The sequence below is a fragment of the Rattus norvegicus genome, chromosome 3, assembly GCF_021556685.1.
Source record: "Rattus norvegicus strain SHRSP/BbbUtx chromosome 3, alternate assembly SHRSP_T2T, whole genome shotgun sequence".
Classification (NCBI taxonomy): domain Eukaryota; kingdom Metazoa; phylum Chordata; class Mammalia; order Rodentia; family Muridae; genus Rattus; species Rattus norvegicus.
In genome coordinates, this window is record NC_141536.1 from 100,952,035 (window position 1) to 100,977,221 (window position 25,187).

The 25,187-nt window shown below is 38.8% G+C and overlaps 1 long non-coding RNA gene across 7 annotated transcripts in view; it reads left to right on the forward strand.

The window, feature by feature from the left end:
* LOC102552721 (uncharacterized) overlaps positions 1 to 25,187 on the forward strand; it is a 65,474-nt gene that overhangs the window by 26,876 nt on the left and 13,411 nt on the right. For 2 of the 7 annotated variants that reach the window (XR_015683724.1, XR_015683721.1), the window contains exons 3-8: positions 1,256 to 1,382; positions 1,908 to 2,112; positions 4,129 to 4,303; positions 4,847 to 4,900; positions 13,969 to 14,132; positions 16,831 to 17,001. This is a non-coding gene — a long non-coding RNA (uncharacterized LOC102552721). Of the gene's footprint in view, positions 1 to 1,255; positions 1,383 to 1,907; positions 2,113 to 4,121; positions 4,304 to 4,846; positions 4,901 to 13,968; positions 14,133 to 16,830; positions 17,002 to 25,187 lie in introns of all 7 variants that reach the window. The other 5 variants (XR_015683723.1, XR_015683720.1, XR_015683718.1 and 2 more) reach the window with 4 other exon arrangements.

The window sequence follows — 25,187 nt, forward strand, 5'->3', positions numbered from 1 at the left end:
TCCTAGGACAGGCAATTAAGCCCCACTTAAGGGATTCCACTGTTTTCCAAATACAAAATCCCAAAATCCATATTCTTTGAAGCTAAAGCATGGTCAGGCCTATCAGCAATACCCCAGTCTCTGCTACCAACTTCTGTCTTAGTTAGGGTTTTTACTGCTATGAAACAGATACATACCATGACCAAGGCAACCTTTAACTTGGGCTAGTTTATAGGTTCAAAGGTTCAGTCCATTATCATCAAAGTGGGATCATGGCAATGTCCAGACAGGCACGGTGCAGGCAGAGCTGAGAGTTCTACATCTTCCTCTGAAGGCTGCTAGGAGAAGACTGGTTTCCAGGCAGCTAGGATGAGGGTCTTAAAGTCCACACCCACAGTGGCACACCTACTCCAACAGGGCCACACGTCCTAATAGTGCCCCTCCCTGGGCCAAGCATATACAAACCACCACACAATACAAGGACCCCAAGAAGATGTAGCAGCATTAGACGATAGAGGCCAGCAGCAAAATGACTGGCAAGAAGTGTAGCTAGAGAAGGGAAGAGCTAGAAGTTCTTGTGGAGCCTTCCTTGGGTGTGCAGTCTAGCCAGCATCTCCTTTTGGTCTCTAGAAATCCAAGAGAGTGTCTCTTGCTTTGTGCCACTGAGTTTGTGATAATTTGTTATAGCAGCCACAGAAAACTAACATACTGTCACATGTTCTCTTTAATTCATTAGATATAAGTAGACAGTGTGGAGTGAAACACACGTGAGAAAGAATGATTATCTGGTTTGTAACTATTTTATAGATTGATGATTGCCCTTCTCTGCCTATCATCACTCCAACCGTTTTACCTATCCCAGCAGAGCTTTGATTATTTAGTGTGAAGGCACGTTTAACTTCGTGCCCGTTCTTATCACCCCAAGCTCTCTAATTCACTAGTCAGGATATGATGCTATCTGTACCCCCGTGGCAATTTTACATATAAGCAAGACCTGCCAAATACTTCATAGAAGCAGTAGGGTCAGATAAGGAACACTTGGTGTTGGGAGAAAAGCAGTGGATTTGGAGTCTGGTACATCCAAATTTGAATTCTTGGTCTATTATGAGGTTTGAGACCTTTATCATCTCTGGGTTGTAGCTTCCTCCTGTGTGAAATAGGAATTTATAAACAGTGCCATATGTGATAAAAATTAAGTCTCATTTATATTTATAACCAGATTATAATGCTCCAAATCCACATTCCCTTCAGTAGCAGGATTTTTTTTTCTCTTCAGATCATCAAAATTTTCTGAGAATTTAGGCTTTGCTCCTTACCTGATAAGGGAGCAGCAGCAACCAACTGATGCGGACTGCAGAACTGCCAGCTACACAAAAGACTTGACTATCATCTGGGAGTGTCTGGTAGTACCTGCTGTTCCCTCTTCCTCTGTGGGATGATGGGTTTGAGTCTTAGGTCCCCATTTCAGAACTGGCCCCAAGCATCCAAGACTAGAGTTAAAATAAGATCTTGACTTAAGTAGCCAGAGGGTAGAGGATGTCCTTCCCTGTTAAACTTTACCTGTGGTACATTGGACAGTAGGCGTCAGGCATCAAAGACACAGGATGATATTACCCCTTGCTCTTTGATACTCTCAAACATACATATTTTCCCTTGGGCACAATCCCCAGGACTGAATTGGATGAATGGAGAATGAAGATGGCAAGAAAACTTTAGATAAACTCACAGCGGGCGAATCTGTTATGTTAGTTGGAAGCTGCCAGCTTTATTTAGGACAGCTTCTTAACCTTTGTAGATGCTATCAAGCAAGAGCTGTGATCTTGTATAAACCATTCCAAAACACAGCACTTGGTCCAAATTGAAATTTAATCTCAGGCTCTTTTTTCTTATTGAGTAGAATGTACCAAGTTTGTTAATGTTTTTCTTAGACCCTGTGATACTGCAAATTCTTCAGATTATATGTGATCTATGTGCCTGGAAGACACAGACCGGTAAACAGTCTTTGAAACATGTCATTAACAAGAAAAGAGGATGATTTGTCTTCTGAAAACATTTTCATTCCAAGAGAAGGTAACAGAAGCCTGGACTTCTTAAGAGGATACGGGAAGATAATTCTAAGGCAACTGCAGCAGGGTAAGATCGTGAAATACAAGTTTCACACAGATTTCAACCCATTAGGTAGCTTCAGAAAGAGAATTCAGATCTAGCGAAGTTGGTGGCTGAGCAATGAAATATGGCTCAGCTAACATGGTTTCTAAATTTAATGATTTTTAAAAATCAACTGAAAGTAAGTGGAGTTAGTGAGTTTGTTTAGATTTTTCATTGGAAACACAATGATAGATACCTTTTTCTTTCTACTACAATGAGTATACCCAAGGCTGGAAAATACAGCCGATAATATATCAGAGTGGACTCCAGTTTTTGAGCAATTTTTGAGACCCCATCCAAAGGACACATGGAACAACAGCACAAGAATAAGTTTTGCACAGACGTGGTACAATGAGTTGGTGTTGCAAATAGATTTCATTTTTGTTAAATACTGGTTGGTCACGGCTACCATAACAGAATACAGATTAGTATATTTAAACGATAGATACTAATTTGCTCCTGGTGCTGAGGTTAGAAATTCAAGATCAAGAGGCTGTGAGGTTTTGTTGTCTCTAAGGCATGTCTTCCTGCCTTGCAGATGGTCACTTACCTGTTATGTCACCCTGTGAAACACCCTTTGGACTGTGCAGTCCTGATTCCATTTTCGTGGGTGTTCAAAAGTTAGACAAGATTAAGACTTACCCACATGACTTTATTTAGGCTGAATAGCTGGTTGAAAGATTCTGTTCTTAATTGTGATCTCATTCTGTGTGATTGGAGTCTAGTATTTTCAAATGTTAATTTTAGGAGACTAATAGAAAGAGCACATGATATCTGAATTGAGTTGCTTTTATCTTCCTCTTACCAGTATAATCTCCTGTCCACATTTTGATAGTTGAGTAACCCCAAAGGCTCTACAGTTTGTGGAGGGACTGCATCTCATTTTCTTACATTAACTCGATGCCAGTAAAACTAGTGATGGGATGCTGTGTCCCAAACAAACAGCACAAAAGTCTTGATAATATAAAATAGGATTTGAAGAGCTTTTTCTCAATTTTAAATGTCACCACGGAGCAAGTAATAGAAATATTGAACATATGACTTTGAAAAGATTCATAATATTTACTTAATTGCATTTTCCTTTTAAGGAGAAAAATTGGTATCCAGGTTGTTCTTGGGAACGAAGAATTATACAAATGATATTTTAATCCTAGCACAGCTACTGATTTGCTATGTTATAAACACATCATAATATATTTACAAATCTGCCAGCTAAGTATAGAAATTGCAAGAGGAAAAGCACTGGGTTTACGTTATAATAGGCTAAAAGAGCAAACATTACACATTTATTTAGAAATAGCATGTTTATTGTTAACTTCCACTATTAAACTAACCCTCCCAAATAAAACATCTCTTATTGGTGTGTGTGTGTGTGTGTGTGTGTGTGTGTGTGTGTGTGTGTGTGTGTGTGTGTGTGTAAATGACCAAAGGTGGATACAAAAGGAGAGCTGAAGCATGGGCACAGAACCACAGCAACTAAAATTAATATTAGATATTAAGATGGTAAATATTTAGACCATAAATCTTGGAATATCAAGGTTATCTGAAGGTCAGCTCCGACATTTGTGCAAAAGGAGTATGAAAGAGATCAGTGTTGTTAATCTTCGTTCCTTACCAAAAAAATCTCTTTGCAAGAAAGTCAAGTAATTCGTGAGGATCTGTTTTTTTTTTTTCAATTTTTTTTCTCAACCAGTGTTGAGCAAAATTAAAGACACTTAAATCCAGAAAATACACAGAGTAGCAGCCAAATTTTAACCCTATTGCACAACGTGTCAGAGGAACAACAGAAATAATTGCTGTCAGTTTGTACTTTTTTGACCAATAATTCTCTGCATTTCCTGCTAGTAACTTGAGTGATGCAAATGACCTTATTTTTACAGCATGCTTTTATTAAATAGTTTATTATTTTGGCAGACTAATAAAGATTTTGGTATTTGCTTTTATTTGCAATAATATTACCACCACATAAAAAAGGATTTTATGTTCTTTTTGAGGAACAAGGAGGATAAAAGTGGTGATGGATGGCACAACTGAGGCATCAGCAATGAGCTGGAAATGAGACACATAAATATGAAAGCAGAGCTAAGAAAATAGAACTGCACCCTTGGCCTTTCTTAAAAGAACACGCACACTTCATGGTTCATTCACACCGTTACAGAAACTCCTTTTGTTTCCAGTGAGTCAGAGACTGCACGCAAAAATCTGAAAATGCTATTTTTGCTCATTCAAAACTAACGGATTTCTTCTTTTTCAATTAGACTTATTCTGGGAAAATTCTTCCAAGCTTTATGAGGAGGTTTTGATTTGTAAGGAAAAAAATGGTGGACATGGTGACTGAAGGGGAATCATTTTTTTTATGAGTATTTAGTATGGATCACAGTAATGAAAGCTTAAACATGGTAGAATCTTTATACAGTCAATTGCAATCACAGAGTAAAAGTTCTAAATTAGATGACTGGGCAAACAGTGTGATATTAGTAGATCATAGTTGGAAGATAATACACTATTTGATGTAAACTTGGGAGATTATAGTGTTATATCTTGCCCATCACTGCATGGGTTTTATTTTTAAAAATGTGATTGCTTACATGTAACTTCTGTTTTTTTACTAATGTCCATGTATAAATTATGCGTGTCAGATATTAGATTTATTGTCAGAAGGATGTGTCTGGTATTGGTGTTATCTTTTTCATCATTAACTCTTTCCTCTATTGTACAGCTTAATTGTTATCATAAATGGAAACAGACTGTACCCAATAAACTAAAGGAAAAGGTGAGTGTCCTATGAGTGACCAGAACCTGACTTAGCACAAAAGGGCTTTTTCAGTTCAGTAATATTCAGATGTGGGACTTGTTTCCTTTTTGCACTGAACTACAGCCAGTAGAGGGAAAGAAGGAGAAAGTTAATATACGATGAGCTGAGAAAGCCACTGCTTCGTTATCGACAAGATTCGAATCTTCCAGAGGGAGAAAGCTCTACCATTTGGACCCTTTTCGCAGAGGCTTACAATAGACATGCTTCTGACAAGAGGTTGTTGGTAGCAGAACAGACTTAACAATTAATGGTATGCCAAGGCTGAGTTCAGAGAATTGCTTTACCCAATGCCAATCATTCATTCCTGGCAGTAACTCTTCACATCTTTCCTGGGATGCCATCCAACCACAGTGGCATCTAAAATATATCGAGCAGTGTTGTTACAGTTGGAGGTGAAATTGAAATTTGCGCCAAACAGAAGTGACAAATTCACATGGCTGAGTGTTGCCTAGCAATCAGGTCCAAGGGGGAATGTGGCAATTCTGCCTTTACCCATGAGTGTGTGGGAGCGGGGAAAAGAAACATTTACATTAGGCTTTGGATGGTTTCACAAGCGAAGCCAGGTATATAAAAGGCTTTCTTTTATTACCAGGGCATACAGAGAAGTCTGGGAAAGGGGACAGCAGGCTGGGGTTGGTGGCATAAGCAGCTTTAGAGGCTGAGGCTCTCAGCAGTGAACCTGGGGGATGGGGAGAGCAGCAGGGTGCCAAGATGCCAGACTTGATGCTCAAATTGATGGCAATTGGCCATCCTACTGCCTTTTGACTGCAGGCCTCTTGATGCACCTCTGTTCAGCTCTCACTTGGCAGCTGGGGGGACCCCAGGGTACAGTGAGCAAATGGCGGATTTCTCGTCTCAGAAATCCACCTGAAAGCAAAGTTCCCAGTGGGCAGCCTGACATAGGAGACATTGGAAGAAAAGGGGTACTAAGGCTGAAGTTCTTATTGTATGTACCTATTTATTTGGATGTCTTTTTGGTGGTGGTGTTGCTTTGAGGGGAGTTCCTCATCTTACCTGTTTTCTATTTGTCCCTGGGAAATAAAATTTGACATACCTGACCCTACCCTCAGGTGTATGAAATGACCATAAACTCAATCCTTCATGAATGGAGGGACATGGGGATAAATCAAAATAGCAGCCCTAAATTGAAGAGGCTTCAATGTACTGTTCGGCACTCATTCACAGAGATAATTTGAACGGGGGCTTCTACATTCTTTATTTAGAAGAGAGAGAGAGTTCTATAAATATGGAAATAGACAGCTCTGGTAATGAAAATGCCTGGGAGGTGTGGGCAGCTGCCATTGACCCTTTCTCTATGGTCAACATTGGTTGTTCTTTTTCTTTTGAACTGCTGGACCTCACCAACACCCTAAACCTACTGTTCCCATCTATATATTAAGCAAAAGTCTTCTGTTTTGCAGTGTCTCATCTCACAAGCCCGTTTTCACTGAGTCAGGTTTGAGTGAGTCCTTATCCTCAGTCTTACAAACCTTCAGCACCATGTTTATAGATGCTGATTAAACTTATCTGGAATCTACTATGTTCTAAGATCTCTAATACAGGATGATTTCTAAAGTAACATCAGACGAATGCAAAGTGCTATGAAAGCACTTTTGTTGCCCCTCCTTGTCTAGTGTTCACTTGACAATACATGTTTAATAAATGCCAGTACACAATTGGATGTACTGAATAAATGGGTGGATTGGTGATGACTAGCAAACAAACAAAACGCCATATCTGGGTTTAAAGTATTCGGGATTGGGAAGTCCTTAGTGGAAGAACACGGGCCGTACAGGCATGAGAATCGGGGTTTTGCTAGCTTAGCTCTTAGGTTAAATCCTGGCAGACAGGCCCATGCTTCAACCCCACCATCACGAGATGTTGAGTCTGATATGGAGGGCTCACTGGTTTGGAATCTAACTCAAGTGACAAACTTCATGTCCAGTGAGAGACCTTGCCTAAAATCAAATTAAATATGTAAGTGGAAGGTACTTGATATTGAACTTTGGCCTCCAAACATGCCTGCTTGTACAAGTGGCACACACACACATAACACATACACAGGCATGCTTGTATAAAATATGCACAAATAAATAATTAAGAGACTATTGCATCACAAATTTGTCAAATAATTGTAGTAACTAGGCATTTCTGACTCCTTTTTGTTATGTTAAATTTTTTAAAAATTTTTATTGGATTTTTAAATTTACATTTTCAATGTTATCTCCTTTCCTAGTTTCCTGTCCTCCATCCCATGCCCCCTCCCTCTTCTTCTATGAGGTTGTTCCCCCACCCAACCACCCACCCCTTCCCACCTCCCTGTCCTGACATTCCTCTACACTGGAGGGGTCCAGCCTTGGCAGGATGAAGGGCTTCTCCTTACATTGGTGCCCAACAAGGCCATCTTCTGTTACATATGGAGCTGGAGCCATGGGTCTGCCCATGTCTATTCTTTGGACAGTGGTTTAATCCCTGGGAGCTCTGGTTGGCTGGTATTGTTGTTCTTATGGGGTTGCAAACCCCTTTAGCTCCTTCCATCCTTCCATCCAGACAAATTTATGTATGTTTGAGGCCAGCCATGGAGGGTTGTCCACAGTGAGAACCTGCCCGAAGTTGTAGGAATTGCACATGAGATTCGCCCTCTACATTTTTAAAATGTATATAGAGTATTGTATACATAAGCACCAGGCTATACATCAGAGCTCTAGAATTCTTTTGTCCTGTATGACTTATGCTTTGTAGTTCCTGATTCATTTTAGCCTGCCCTACTTTTGCCTTTAGGAGTTTGCCTCAATTGACATAGCTCATATACGTGGGTCCATGCTGTAATACCTATGACACTTAACACAATGTCTCCCCAGCATTTCCATGTTGAATCACAGGGAGGATTCCCTTCTTTCTGAGGCTGAGTGATGGTCCCGGATATGTGTTCATTGTGTTCGCTCTGCCCATCCTCTTATGGGCATTTATAGTATTTCTGCATCTTAGCCGCTGTACCTAAAGTTTTAATGAATTTGAGAATGCAAATGAGTCTTCGAGACCCTGATTTCTATACTCTTGGATACTTATTCAGAAGAGGGAAGACAAGATCATACAGGAATCAAGAGCGGCTACCCATTCTGTATTGCCATCAGGAGTATGCACACATTCTGCATCCTCCACATTCCCCACCAGCTCTCTGCTGTTTGGTTTGGTTTATGATAGTTGACCATTCCATCAGGTATGAATTGAAAGTTCATTATGATTTTGATTTGTATTTCCTTCATGATTGGTAATATTGAATTTTCTAATACTGCTATCCATATTTATGTCTCCTTGGAGAATATTGTTTTATGTCCTTGGCCCATTTTTAATTCAGATTTTTAGTGTTCTTTGTTGTTGTTGTTGAATTGTAGGAGTTGCTTATATTTCTAGATGCGAATGTCAATCACACGATTTTTAAATTTACCCTCCCATTGAGCAGAGTGTATCCTCTGTCTTCACTTTGCTCTCCCGCCCTGCCCCGTGTGTGTGTGTGTGTGTGTGTGTGTGTGTGTATGTGTGTGTGTGTGTGTGCGTGCGTGCACGTGCACATGCACGCACGCACCTTCTCCATGGATGGAGTTCTGACTTGTGTATTCTTTCTTTGGTTAAACCCATGCTTTTGGTATCAAAATTAAGACACCATTAGAAAGATAAATGTGAAGATTTCCATCACGTTTTACTGTTTAAACATTCTTCAATCTTTTTCATACATTAATGACAAGCTTCGCTATATTGTTCAGGATGGATTCAAATTCATGTGTTCAAGAGAATCTCCTGATCTCAGGCTCCTGTGCACTTGAATCTGAAGGCATGTTTCACAGTCCCCAAATCCCGTTCAATTCTTACAGTTGTGCTTTTAAGAAATTCTGGATTGATATTTAAGTATGGTGTATGATTAGGATTTCACACCATTTTTCATGTCTATTTTTCTCTGTATCAGTTATTGGAGGCTGTCCTTTAATGGTTTATAGTTTTGGTTACCCTTATTAAAAATCTTTGTTTCTCTGTGACTCTGTTCTTTTTTCTCCAGTCTATTAGGCTCTGTTGACTTTTATGTCTGTTTCTATATCAACATTTTTCTGTTTGTTATGATCTCTACAGATTCAGAAACTATTGAAATTAACAAGTATTATCTTTTCAAAGGATTTTAAAGAAATTCTATGTTATTTGTGATGTTATGCAAATTTTGGTATTATGGTTCTTTTTAAAATAAAATTATTAATCTCTGTGTGGTGTGTGTGTGTGTGTGTGTGCGTGTCTGTGTGTGTGTGTGTGCGCGTGTGTGTAAGGATATGTATATGTGAGCCATGGCAGGAATATAGATTTCAGAGGACAACTTTACTGAGTCTTTTTTTCTAATTTTCTATGGATTCCAGAGGTAGAATTCAGGTCACCAGCTTGGGCAAAAAGTGAATTCTGTAGACCACTTGATATAACATTTTCATTAATAATATTGTCTTCAAATCCATGAGACAAGATATATTTTATTTGAGGCTTTTGTAAATTGGATATGTAGCTTTAATTTTCTTTCAGTATTATTTGCTGTGAGTGTATAAGAACTCAATGCTTATCAATTTTGTGTCCCATTTTTCTGTGTTCATTTATTAGTTTATTGGTTTTTAGGATTTGGGTAGAATCTTTAGGGCTCTTTAGCCATAACGATTTTTAATGTCATTTGTAAGCAGAGGTAACTATATTGCTCTCTTTGGTTTTTACCTTTATAAATAAATAAAGTATTTAAGTCTCACACTCATGCATAAATATGTTTTTGCTGAATTGCAGAATTGTCTACTTCATATTTTTGAATTACAGGTAAGTCAAACTTAGGAGGATGAAACTTCACACACAGAAGGTACATTTATAGGGAAGCTTATTTCATTCTATGAGAAATAAACAAGGTCTGTTTTCATTATATTAAGATTTGTAAAATCATAAACAGAAACACCAAACACTACCCAGGAAAGAGATGCTAAATCCTATCTGTCACTGTCATTTTAGACTGCCCTTCCTCCACATGGGTGAGCTTCTCTTACCTTCACCTTTCCACTGCTGGGTGGCATTTGCCCATCTGTCATTTTACTCACAAAACAATGATGTCTCCAAACCTCATACTTTTCTGGAGAAATGTACATATATTTTTGTCCCCGTCCTTTCCTTTTTATTAAAGTTATAATAGAGCAAGTAAGTTAAGAACAATATGACAAATGTTTTACATGTTAAATTCCTTACTCTGAACCCCAAAGGAAAATGCTGCTGTGGTTGTTTTCTGATTATTACATAGAGGCATTAAGAGATCGAACTAAATTCTTTCATCCAAAAATGTGAGAGATTTGAATTCAAACCCAGAGCTCAGCCTTTCTCCAGAGTGGTCTCAGATTACAACCTGCTGCCTCATTTTCTCTGTGCTACTCCTGCGCCACACTCCCTAAGTGGTAGAAATGCTCAGAGTGATAGCATCCCCCTTAGGAGCCTTCAGCAAATGACTGTGTGTGTTGCGAGTAGTTAAAGGCTCACACAAATACTCTGAGATGTAGCATCTGATTAAAAGATCTGAAATCTCAGAAATGAAGTTCTGAGGATATGAAGCGAAGCCCCTGGCTTGTTTTTATATTTTTAGCACATAGCATCAAACTCAGAGCCCAGTAATCTCAACCCAGGGTTATTTGGCTACTGAGAAACACTAAGCTATATTGAGTAATTCGTGGATTTTAAAGTTAATATTCCAAGCTGTTAAAGGAAAGTATTTATCTACAATTATATGTCGACAGAGTGCTTGAAAAGATGTTTTTAAACCATTGGTTAGCATTCTTTAGGTCAATAAGATTGCAGACAGGTTCCTCAATACCCAGAAACCTCTTTGATTGACAGATAGATCTGTGTAACGAAATGGGAAACCAAATATTACTTAAATGCATTTAATATTAAAAGTATTTCTGGCATGGATGTTAAGAAGTATTATAAACCATAAAAGCTGTACTTGTCCATCTGATAAAATGTTGAAAGCTCTCAACTACTCATGTGATTTTTCAATTTTGAGTTAATTGAAGCTGGGCATGTTGGCACACTTCTTTAGTCCCAGCTCTTAGGAGGCACAGGCAGGAACATCTCTAGGAGTTCAATGCTAGCCTGGTCTACATACAAAGCTAGTTCCTGGCCAGTCATATTATATACACACTCCCTCAAAACAGACAGGCAGCCAAAAACATTAAGTGAACAGGTTCAAGTGTTGGTCTCCAAATATTCTCAGTTTTAAGCAAACGTCGCTGTTATTTGTCACCGAGCTACCTCTTACACCGACCGCACTTTAATGCTGATTCTGCTGCTCAGTTTCTCTGACAAGTAATACGCAGTCGAAATTAGGTCACTGCAGGTAGATTTCCAGGAATTTAAGTCCAACCTGGTCTACATAAGAGAATTCTTGGTCAACCAGGGCTACATAATAAGACTTTGTTTAAAAAAAAATCCCTCCCTCTCTAAAAAAAGAAAGGAAGGAAGAAAGGAAGGAAGGAAGATAGGAAGGAAAGAAGAGAAAAGAAAAGAGAAAAAGTATTGCCACTGAATGAATGTCTGTTTTACATGAAGGAAGATTGCTTTTCTAGTGAAAGCTGAGTACACTTAGTTTCTTTGGGCTGGAGTGTACATACAATCGAAGGTACTATACATAGGACGATTGCCAAGTTAAAAGACAGAATGAAAAGTCTGCAAATCCTGCTGGGGAATATTTCTTTATGTGCCTAATAGCTACAATGTACTCACAGATTTGTGCAGAACATAATTTGGCTTATACTATCTCTGACTTCACTATAGCATTCAGCAGGGTGCTGAACCTGTGGTAGTTACTCAGTAAGATTCCTCAGCTGACTGCGTGGAAATGCAAAATAACCATCAATGTGGAGAACATCTCACAGAATTGACATTCCCACTGCTCTACAACTGTGTAAGCTCCTTGAACAAGTTACACATTGAAAATTATTTTCTCAATTTGTATAAAGGGATTTCCACCCAGATTGCTATAACACACATCAGTTAGAATTGTGTGTGCATGCTTCTGATGAATGCACACAGAATTGTTGACTATAAACTCAACAGTTTGCTCAATGGCTACAGGTAGATGATGCAAGACTGTACATGTGTGCTCCTTAGAAACTAAGTCCAGTGGGCTTTACTATTCCCATCTACAGAATGAAGTCAACATTTCAGTGATTAGTGGAGTCCACTGAAATTTTACTATTTGTATTTCTGAGACAGGAAATGTCAGTGATGTCATCAAATACTTTTTCGACTCCAATATTCTAATACAATACTGAATTAAACAGAAAACAATAATAGAAGACCATTGATAACTGAACAGAATGACTCTGGTCGTTGTGGGTCTGTTTACAACATGACTAAGATCGACTGGTTTCAGTTAGAGGTGATGTTCATATTGGACTGCAAAACTGTAGTGGGCATTTTATTAATTCAAATCTATGGGTTTTAGTAAGGTGCTAAATTTTTCATTAGTGATTATCTTCTACTTTGGTGTCAAATTTCATTTTCAAAGCACAAAGTTAATAAAACATAGTAATTATTTATTCAGATTACATATGTGGGAAATGATGAAATGGAATATATAAAGTTGACACCTATGCATATTTCAGAATCTCTTTTCTTCCATTATTTTTCATGCCTGTGCAAGTTGAAGGTCTGAAACATCACTGACCTACGGAAGCCACCATTAAGTAGTTTACCATCAGCTTCAATATTAGCCCTAACAACATTGAGAATGAACTTATTAGAATGAAAAGTGCCAAGTTCGAAAGCCTAGCTAGTTTGTTTGTTTTGTTTTGTTCTGGTTTTTTTGCATCAAAGGGGAGTTTGCAGAACAAAACTTTCCTTGATACTCTGAGAGGGGAAGAATGGAAAAGAGTAAAGGAGTAAGAGTCCATCCCCACCCCCACTCTCGTGGGATTCTGAGTGAAATCTTTACAAGTTCTGAAATGGCGCTAGGAGCCCCTTACTTCTGGAGAAGTGGAGTTTGCAGCCTTTTACAGAATCTTTTGGCTTCCACCAACTTGAGGCAGGTACTGCCAGGCCCATCTAGGAGAAGTGAGACGAAGAAGATGAAACACCAGCGGCTTTGTTTTCAAGTTACAATTTCAATTCCAAATTCCTGGGTGAAAAATATATTCACATTTGGGGGGATTTCTCAAGAAAAAAATACCTAACAACTATATTCGAGAAACTAAGAGAAGTAACACTATAACAATCCGAAGTCCATGCATAAAGTAGATTTTAATGTCCCAATAAAAACTTGGCTTTGACAAAGTTTTTGACTAACATTTGGAGACATTCTGTCTGTCAGTTGACGGAGAGATTTATTCTGGAGACATTTTGTGGCTTTGTCATTAAATTTATAATCAGTCTATCTTTTTCAGGTGGGAAAAGGTATCGTTACCAGTTCTTTATTTATCAGATATATTTATAAATTATAACATATCTGTGTGATTTTACTTAAAGATTATTATTTGCATATGTCAATTTGGGGTGTTATTGTCAATTTTCTGAGAGCCACTATTTATAAAAGTTGATGCAGAGTAAACTAGGTAAAGAAAGGAATCTGAATGACCTACTCAGTGCTCATCAGCATTTTCATCTGGGGCCAAGCTAAGCTATTACAAGTCTGATTTACTTATGCTAACTGTGTAATCCCAGTTGATAATCCTACATGCCTCCATAGTCAACGTTGGTCTACATATAAGATAACATGCAAATCAATATTAAATCACTAATCGAGGTGATTAAATTAACGTGAATAGGCTTAACACTACTGATATCACACAAATGGACCTTCTCCAGAGCAGTGGTCCTCACACTTCCTCATGCTGCAATGTTTTAATATTCTTCCCCATGTGGCGACTCCCAACCATAAAACTGTTTCCTTTACTACTTTGTAATTGTAATTTTGTTACCATTATGTGTTGTAATGTAAATAATTTTGGTGATTTCGGTTTTTCCAACAGGCTTGTGACCCTTAACCTTGAGAACTGCTGCTCAGGCTGGAGAGATGGCTCAGCAGTTAAGAAAACTGGCTGCTCTTCCAGAGGTCCTGAGTTCAAATCCCAGCAACCACATGGTGACTCACTACTGTCGTTAATAGGATTGGATCCCCACGTCTAGCATGCAGGTACACATGCAGGTACAGCACTCATATACATTAAATACACAAATAAATCTTGAAAGCAGGTGAGGACGGCTGCTCCAGAGAAAGATTACCTTCTGCAACGTGGTGCCATTATCTGATGCTCTAACCTGATTTACTATTGCACTAGTCACATATTTAATACTTTACTTTTAGTTATTCTTCTGAGTTTAGAATTATCAGTTCTTTATCAATTGTTTCATTGAGTCCAACCGATTTGTAAACTATGTGTCTTAGTTCTGGTTTTATTTTTGTGAAGAGAACTATGACCTTGGCAACTCTTATAAAGCAAACCATTTAATTGGGTCTGGCTTACAGATCAGTTAATCCATTATTGTCATGGCAGAAAAACACGGCATGCAGATAGACAGGGTACTAGAGAAACAGCTAAGAGATCTACGTCCGGGTCAGCAGGCAGCAGGAAGAGAGGATGGCAGTGAACCTGGGTTGAGCTTCTGAAACCCCAAACGTGACACATTTCTTCCGACAAGGCCACTCCTACTCCAAAAGGCCACAGCTCCCAATAGAGCCACACCCTATGGTAGTCATTTTCATTCAAAGCACCACACTGGGAAAGAAAGGAACATGTATTAACTTTCCTCGTATGCATTATTCATAAATACATTAAAGTCATTAGTACTTATTTCATAGTATTGTGGATACATGTACCATTTCATTTTATTAAGGTTTAGTGTGCAAAGTATGTATATCTATGTACCTTTAGCGATGTTCAGAGGGAAGACAAATAAGTATAAATATGTATATTTTAACGAAACATTGTGGAAAGGCAAATTAAAATTTTTTTCAATAAGATTTTGCTATATAGTTCAGACTTGCCTCTAACTTATATTTCTTCTCTCTCTAGCTTTTCTGTTGGGATTACAAACACTTTCAGTAGCTGTGTTCTTTTATGTGACTATGTTTTTAAACAGAATGTAGAGATTAGGTAGCCGAATTGCTTTAAATACATAGTTTTATTATCTCTTCCTTTTGCATTTTTCCTTTGAAAATAATACTTAGAGTCTTCATTCATCTTCACATACCTGTGATTTTAAAGATACTTCCGACTAGAAGTGAATCTGTATGTGAGCAGTGGGGAATGTGGTCACACACTGCCTTTAGAATTCCCGAATATCCTCCAAAGGATATAATGTTCTGCTCTCATTTCATCACTAATAATATTAGCAAGAGAAGTTTTATACTTGTTTTGAAGTTAGAACTTCAGGCTTCAGCCTAGCTCCAGAAATGTAGAGCAGACCCAGTTTCCAAATGTACCTTTCTTGCCAAATCGTGGAGGGTGTACTTTTTCCTTCTCTAGGCCACACGCTTTCTTCAGCCAAAAAAATCAGATTGGTTTTGTATGATAGAACATCAGGTCCAGATTAAGATATTAAGAGTCGTTAGTGTTAACAACAGCAGGAACAACATAATAAGAAATGTTGTTTTTAGTTGGTTATACTTTATTAAGGAACTATTCTACAACAAAATTTAATTTTGTGAATGTTTCCCTTTGTTTTGGTCTCAACTTTCTATAGTCTCATCACTGTTTCCTCACAGAACTTACCTTTGCAGATCTCAAGGTTTCAACCATTTATATTTCCTTCATCTCTAAAAATGTCTTTTATGGACAGTGCATGTTCCTTGAAAGTGAAAACATAAATATTACATATTATTGTGAAGCCTAGGGACCACTGTAAGGGTAAACAAATGATACAAATGTGTATGTGCACATAGATGTTATATGTGAGTACATGATGTGTGAGCACTTAGGTTTAATTGTTTAATCAAAAATACCTCACAGGTCTGCAAATGTACGGGCACACATTCATATTTTATGCTAAAGCAAAATTCTGACACCATTGACGCTTCGCGTTTGGATGAAACAAGCTGGTGCCACCAAGCAGGAACATTAATTCAGTGGCTCCTTAGTATGTTCCTAGAAGCAATACAATTTATTATAAGCATATTGCCAATACCAAGACAAACAAATAACATGTGTATCCTATTAGCTCTAAATCACAGCAGGAAGCTGAGCTCATAGAAAATACAGTGCATCCAGCCATGTGCATGCGAAGCTTTGCTCATGGATGACTTACTGTGTGCCTGGGTTCCACTCTGGTTCCCTATAATTTACATAGGTTTATTGCACACTCTGCTTCTTCCCAAGTCAGCTGTCTCTGTAAGAGGCCATCCATTATGGAGTCAGGGGACTATTCAGGACCAGTCTAAGAATACAGAGTCCACAGGTGTAAAAGCAAAAACACAAACTATCCTGGTCTCAAAAACAGGTCTGAAGACTGTTTACCTGAGAAGAGCCCTTGGAAGCATTGACAGTTTGGAGAATAATTCAAGCCGTCATGAAGGTGGGGAACTAGGTCGTTAAATCTGTTGCAAGCTTGTTTCTTCTCTGAATGCTCTTCACACACCCACATGGGCACAAATACACTGTATGTGGAGCATCAGAAATGTCCATCTCCAATTAACCTCCACCAGTTATTCAGGCAAATAGCAGGATTAAATCAATACAGAGGGAAAGCAGTAAGGCCCTAGATGTCCAAAAATGTTGCTCGTAAAAAGATATATTTTTAAATTGGCTATTGCAGTACTCATTCTCAGATCCCCAAGTTTCAATATCAGTATGCCTTCAGTGATAACTTTCACTTTTTTATTTTTACTTTTGCAGCATTATTGATTGAACTCCGAGCCCTGTGCACACCAGCCAAGCACTCTACCTCCGAGGCTGCTTCCGTGGACTCATAATTTCTACTTTAGAAACTCTATTTTTAAAAATATTGCTATTGCTGGCTTATTATGAGGAGTGCAACTGAAGAACAGCCATAAAAGAAAGGGATGGGTGAGTCCTAGTGTGGGGGTGGGCAGAGGGGGGAGGGGTTAGGTGTGTAGTCCCTGTCCTCTAGCAGCATCAATTTAATTGTCTGCATGTTGACTGCATTGCCCCACTGGGAGCTTTCTGGACATGTTGTTTAAGGCATTTCATCGAAGAGAAACCATATTCTTGAATTTATATAGAAGAGGTGTCTGAATCCCAGGTTGCACAGGCTCACCAGCTAAAACACAATATTCCTTCAACAGCACTGTAATCAATAAACACACACATTCTCTTTTAGGAAACAGCTTTATTATATTTTTTGTAGGAACATGATATAGACCCCAATAATAGATAGATTTTGTAGGTTTTGTGGCTAGAATGTGGGCACTGATAAATACCTTTCTGTCAGGCCAGTGAGAGCACGATGCTGAACAATTGGTGCATTTGCATTTCACCACAGCAGGGGTTACTCCTTTGTATGTGTCTGCACAGAACTCCATGGGCTAAAACTCAATGCACATTTTAGAAAAGGCATTATAAGGCCTTTTCTGGTTTGCCGTTTTCTTAGGGCAATCTCCACAGGCAAAGCTCCGTCTCCAGACACATGAAGTTTGGGAGCAGGTAGCATAGGGTAGGTGTGCAGTTCAATCTCGATCTCAGGAACTTAAATGCTTTCCGTGTTTCTGTTCTCCCACACATATTTAGTAGGCTTTTGCCCTCAATCTTGGCATCTTTTGATTCCAAGAAAGTTGCTTGCCCGCCATGTCTTATGCTAATATTTCAACAGACATAAAGGAAAGATGAAGGAGTGAGGAGGGAGCAGGAATGGGTGGCGACTATATCTGGAAGCAACAGCTTTCCCATCAATCCTAGCAGATGTCTGCTTGCATTTCATAGAGCAGGACTGTGCCACCTGATTAGGATGCAAGGGAGTCTGGGAAAACAAGTATTTTTAGCTGGACAGATTGTTGCCTCTCCAAAAAGCCAGGGTCCTATTGACAAGGCAAAAGTGAGAGAAGATACTGTGCAGGCAACTCTGTGTGTGTGTGATCTAGAGAGAGAGAGAGAGAGAGAGAGAGAGAGAGAGAGAGAGAGGAGAGATTTTAATTAGTAGGGTATAAAATCTGAGTTAGCACCCCTTTGATTGCACTCTTCTTAAAAATAAATTCTATAGGGTAGAAGAACTTTTATTCATGATGCAGACCGTACAGGTTTTATAAGCTTGATGGGGTTGGAGCCATGGCTAGTGGTTGAGGGTGCATACTGCACTTTTAGAGGTCCTGAGTCCCAGCACCTTCACCCAGCATCTCACAAATGTCTATAACTGCAGCTACCAGTGACCTGATACTGCTTGCCTCCATGGGAACCTGGACAGACAGACACACACACACATGCACGCACGCGCGCGCGCACACACACACACATTCACAAAATAAATAAAAGTTAATAATTTTAAAAGAAGTTTAAGAAATGCTTTGATAGGTTTCCATCTTATGTTCATGCTTTGAAGAGTAGAAAGTCACTGTGCTCGAATCAGCCTGAGCTTGGCGGCATCTCTTTACTGGGCCAATTTCTAGTTTTCTCTTCTCAAAATTATTTTTCTTTTCTTTCCTTTTTTTTCTTTTTTAACAAATCACTGTCAGAACTATTGTAAAATAAACATTATTACCAAATTGTGCATACTTGACAGGGGACTGTCTGAGTTATCCCATTTGGAGCCTCTTTTACCTTTTAATAGGATAATTGGCAAAAAGCCAGTTTCTGATTTCAGAAAGTATAGAATGCCTTAAAAAAGATAATTTTGAGCAATTTCTGTTTTGTTTGACTCTTTAACCCAGACTGTTCTTGAATTTGCAATCTGTCTGTCTTTGCTTTCCAAGGGCTCAAATGAAAGGTACGGTGTTCCACACCCAGAAAACAAAGGAACCTTCACGTGGCTTTAAGACACTCATCTGGTCACTTGTCTTCCCGACCAAATAACCTCATTTTTATTTTGCTTACCAAGAATGGATTAGTGGGGCAGACTTCGATTCTGACACCCTACTTGTGCCACAGTGATCACTTTAACAGCTGACCTGTGAGAATGATGAAACACTACACTTCCCAGTTCACAGAAATATCAGCAATTTAACCGTGGCTAAGAGTTGGAAATACTTCAACCTTTAATAAGCTTCTGGACTTTTTCCCAGATTCATCATTTCTTCATTTCGACAAAGCTTTCATAAATAGAATGTTGGGAGGTGTTTGGCAGAAAGGTAGAACGAAATGGATCCTTTGTAAGCTGAGCACCTAGAAGAGAGGAGGGACTGTGGTCTTTCTGAACAGAACAATTCAGGCTGTTGTAGGTGTTCATGGATGCTGTGTGTGCCCTAGAAGGCCTTTATGCTCTCCAAAACAGTTTGTCTCCCCTACAAACTACAGGCATTAGCACACACTGACTACCCTGCTTTCTTCTGTGCTCTTCCCTCACTGCCTCAGGACTAAGATTCTTGGCACAGTGGAAAGCTCCTGGGCAATGTTTGTTAACGCTCCCTCCCTCCAGTGATGTTTCTACACAGGAACCAGCTAGGCACTGCAGCTCGGGTCCCAGGCCAAGCTAAGTTCCTTGATTTTCAGAAGGGCTCTAAGAACCCTTGTTCTTCAACAACAGACACAGAAGCCGCAGGACTCTCTCTCTCTCTCTCTCTCTCTCTCTCTCTCTCTCTCTCTCTCTCTCTCTCACACACACACACACACACACACACACACACACACACACACACATAATCCGAGCTCCCTTCCCTCACATTGCTTCAAGCCGCTCTAACTCTTGAGGAGTCAACCACGGTTCTGTGCATCTCTCAACTAGGGATGTCAGAAAGGGAATTGTCTCACTTATTTTTCAGAGTAATCACTTATGTCCATCCTATTATTTCCCATAGAAGTACTAGGGTGTAGGAGGAATGGCAGCGGTCACCTATAAGTAAATGCAGGGAGGAGGTGGCACAGTTGCAAAGGCATCTCCTGCAGGAGGACCTAATTGAAGACTGCCTGAGAGACCAGGGATTGCTACCACAGACAATGCCCGCCAATTGGGAACTGCTGTTTAGATAAGATTCTTTCTTGGGACCAATGGGGCACCATGGAGAGTATTAAAGGAACTCTCGGCAGCGATCAGACGAGCTTTTCGTGGCTTTTCTCACCTGCTCCCAGAGTCTGTGTGGTTGACTCAGTGCCACCTCATCTCCAACCCCCAAGGGCAGGTAGGGTGGGGTAGCGGGTGGTCCAGGGCACAGGTAGCACCAGTGATTATTCCAAACTATGTAACAGCTCCCAACTTTCTACTCTAAGATGCTGTGGGGGAATGCATATAATACATATAAATACGTCTTCCCCAGTAATTCTTAATGGATGAGGAATGTTGCACAGGGAAAGAGTTCTTTGCACACATGGAGCAGATTGTCCTTAAGTGCCTCTAAACATGCCGCTCAGTCCTAAAGAATCCTACAGGAATGTCATAGTAATAGCCCCAATTAACAGAACGTAATTGCTTATTTAAGAATCGTGTGCTACATAATGAACCTCTTCTCCCAAATGATATGAGCTCTTGAATTACTTATTTATTTAAATAATTATTTTCTGTGTATCAGTGCTTTGCTTGCATGCACGTCTGTGCATCACGTGCATGCCGGATGCCTGTGGAAGCTGAAGGAGAGAGTCCGTTATCCTGGGGCAGTGGTTGTACATGACTGTGAGCTTTCCTGGGAGTAGAGTTTGAAACTGAGACCACGACTCTGAAAAGCAACGAGTGCTCTTAACTGCTGAGATATCTCCATGGTCCTTGAATAATCTTGAACGAAAAGTAATTAAATACAAGTAATTTAAGTACAGTAATATGTTGGTGCCTGTGCCTTTATACATGCATGATGTAAGGTTGAGTTAGAACTAGAAGAATAGAGCTAGTTTTGAGATAGAAGAGTTAATAATCACAACCTATAAAAAGTTCTCATACAGAAAAAAGGGTAGGAGGAAGAAATTTATCAATAGAAAACACAACTGCTGATGATGAAGAATCCAAACCGTGTGAGTTCCAATGATAAGGGTCTGTGTTATATCTTGTAAAATAAATCATTAAAATGACATCAGTGGTACTGATGAAGTTGTGGAGACGTTAGTATCAGTAGTTATAAAAGGGTTGTTGGGAACAAATTCCATGAATTTATTTCCCCATAGTCTTGAGAAGTCTTACGTGTGGCTGAGGAGCTACTGTCATCGGTAGCTGCCAGAGGAGGTGAAGTCCTTGACTCAGGTAGTGTAGCCAGTGACGTGTCCCCTGAGCTTTAGTAAATAACTTCCCAGCAGTATCCATGCAAGGAATTCTATTAATTAATGACATAGTGAGTCATTTCTCAAAGAATCTGAAAGTAAGAGGGAAACCTACTGAGAAGCAGAGTTTCAGAAGGAGAAGAAGGGTAAGAAAATGTGGCAATGAGCCATGAATATTATCAAAATATCTTAAGTACATGTATGAAATTGTTACAGAATAAATAAATAAAGACTTTTTAAAAGCCTTGAAACTGCTTATAAAAAGCAGTTCTAAGAAATGACTCAAGTCAAAAATAAAGCACAAGGAAAAGATTGATCAATATATAATTTAGAAGGCAGATGCACAGGAAAATTTAGAGAAAAATATTTCTAAAAAGAATGATTTTAATTATAAGACAAGAAACCTATGAAATAGAGCACACCCTTTGTAAGAGATGAGTATACTATGTATACTATATGTATGTGAGATACAGGAACACAAATTCAACTTCTGCTTTGGATATGGTTAGTAAAATGCATGGTTATACATGTGCTCAAATTCTCGAAGAGCTGCATGAAGGTGGCCTTCATATGTTAGTGCGGTACACAGCTTTAGGGATTTATTTATTTTAAAATTCATATTGATGTGATCAAAATTTAAAATGGGGACTGGAAAGATGGGCTAGATCTCAACACCCGTGTAACAAACCTGTGTCTCCAGTTCTGAGGTAGACAGAGATAGGAGGGTCACTGAGACTTTGGGCCTTCAACCTAACCAAGAGAGTGAACTCCAGGGTCAGGAGAACACATGCTTAGAGAGACAAGGCAGGGAATGTTAGAGGTGGGCACCCAGAAGCCTCCCCAGCCTCTACTTTTGTAACAGACACACAGACACACACACACACAGAGAAACACCCACACTTACACACACACAGAAACACCGACACTTACACACACACAGACATACACACTTACACACACACAGAGACATATACACTTACATACACATACATAGACACAGACATACATAGACACAGACATACACACACACATAGACATACACACACACAGACACACACAGACATACACACTTACACACACACAGACAGACATATACACTTACACACATACATAGACACAGACACACATACACACACAGAGACATATACACTTACACACACATACATAGACACAGACACACATACACACACAGACATACACACACAGATACACACAGACATACACACACACAGACAGACATACACACTTACACACACACACAGAGAGACATATACACTTACACACACATACATAGACATAGACATAAACACACAGACATACACACACACATAGACATACACACACATACACACACAGACATACACACACACATAGACATACACAAACAGACACACACAGACATACACACACACAGACATATACACTTACACATACACACAGACACACACACAAGTTAAATTCTATAATGAACTTACTGAGTAGCTTTGACTCACTGAGGGGTAACCTCACTCAGACTTACTTTTCTCTTCACTCTGTTACATGCTCACCACTCATTTTTTCCTAGTGTACCACCTTAAATTCCATGACTTTACACCCACTCAAATTACCAGGAAAGTGTTTAGCTGGTTAAGAGTTTGGTCATGTGTCCTCTCCAGCTCTAACTTCACATTCTATCGGAAGCCTTCCTTTCCCTCTCTAGTTTCAGGTGGGCTCATGATTCATCTTCCTTTCACCCTTTTACTTGTCTGGTGGGCATCGTGTCCTCTCTTGTTTGTCTTCAGTAGGTTATGCTTCACCTAAGACTAAGTGGTGATGATTCTACTCTGTTTTCAGAGGACCCATGAGTGTAGTCCCTGTAATTTTCCAAAATTGGAAATTAAGTTTAATTTTTACATTTTCTCTGTAGCCTCAATCCATCTCATGAGACAGCCTGTTAGATCTCCATAGGTTATAGACTGCATACCATTGAGATTGCTTGAGCTCAACTATTCTACTCAGTCTACATAGAAAATTGTAAAGTGCAGACCATATGTAACAACAGAATACAATTTTCCCACTGTCTCTTTGTGCACACCATCTTTCCCTGGTCCGTTATTAAGGACTAGCCTTAGCTGAGAAGTTTGGAGTCTTTTGACAAATTATTAACAGTGTACATCCATGGCACCCATGGTTCATTTTCTGCATGCAGTCAAGTAACTTAAATCATTAAAGATGAATGTGTATAATGTGTGTGTGTGTGTGTGTGTGTGTGTGTGTGTGTGTGTGTGTGTGTGTGTGTGTTGGGGGGGAGACAAACTCTCACTGTCTCAAACCTCAAGGGGAAGATCCTGATGCTAATTCTGACTCTGTTTTGAGTTTAGAATGTAGTATTTAGAATCCCCATTCTCACACTTTTCTTATATATGGAAACAGAGAAATATAGTCTAGTTGTGTTTAATGTAAAGAAGGAGGATAAACAAGACACATTCATAGATTTAACTATGCTAAGTGTCATTTGTGTTATCTGTAATACTAGATATTGTTTCAAAATAATACAATAATATGAAATATTTGAGAAAGCAGCACAGAAGCATTTAACAGTCATAGATTTTTATCTTCAAGGTCGCTATAAATAAGTCTTATCTGATAAAACAAAGCCTTTCTCTCCCTAAAGCTCCTCCTATCTTCCTTGAATATCTCATGTTCTAGCTGAGCTAAGATTGTCAGTACTAAAGGTGGAAGGTACACTTGGGGCAAAGAGAGCATGGATGATGGAGCAGATAGGTAGATGGCCTTTCTAACATAAACTTGATATATTCCAGGATCCATGCCATTATGTGCGTGATGATCAGAAATTCTGTTTCCCTTTCAACAGTTAATAGGCAGTTACTGCATATTATACCATAGGCAATTAATACCTTATTGAGAAGAAGTCCTCTTTATCTTCAGTTAAATGTTCTGGTTTTGCATAGTACCTCATAATGCTACCATTTCAATATTAACCATAAGTAAATAAACACTACTTAGGGGAAAGGCTGGCTTAGAAAGAGAAGGATCCATGAGGGAGGGAGCAGGAGTATCTCTATTATTCCTGTTTAATGGTTTCTAAACATCAAGAAAAATTCCATCTAAGTCTATATTTTAGTTCAAAATGTTGTTCTAGTAGTTTTGTTTATCTGGATTCCAACAAATACTGTCTATTTTTTCTCTTGGATTTTTCTTTGGATGTACATTCTAGGTAGATATATTTTTAAATTGATCAATTTGACTTAGTAGCTTAAAATACAACATTTCCCTTAAGACTCAGTGTCTTTGAAAATAGGAATCTTGTGTGTGAAATAGCTTAAGGCTGAGTTAGAAAAATGACCTATGTTAATATCAGAAAGCTTGTGTTTCTTTTGATCCTGCACAGACAGAAAGTCATGTCTCAGAGGTGAAACTATACTATCAACTCGCCTTCCTATTGTTTCTCTCATTCTCATATAAAAGCCACTAATGATGATCTTTCATTTTTCTGATTATCTTTAAAAACACATAATTGAAAAATGTATGTTCAGCAAAATATAAAAATTTAAAATATAAAAAATACAAACTAGATAAATGTATAGTAACTGCTTTTGTAAATGGACTCTGGAAAGAAAGAAGCTCGAGGGTTTATTGACCACGATTTTGGTCTGTATGTAATACCAAAAAATAATAGCCAAACAATATAATTTAATATAAGCTTCAGATAGGCCCCAAGAACAAACATTTGCCCTTCCAGTTCTATACCTTCAATCTTGTAATTGAATTAAGGTCTACAGAAACTATTTTTTTTTCTACTTCAGGTTAGCAGTCCAGAAGTTTCCAACTTTTGTAAGTCATGTTCTTTTTAGAAATCATTATCTCCCAAGTGTTTTACATTGTCAGACTATGGGTTCTCTATT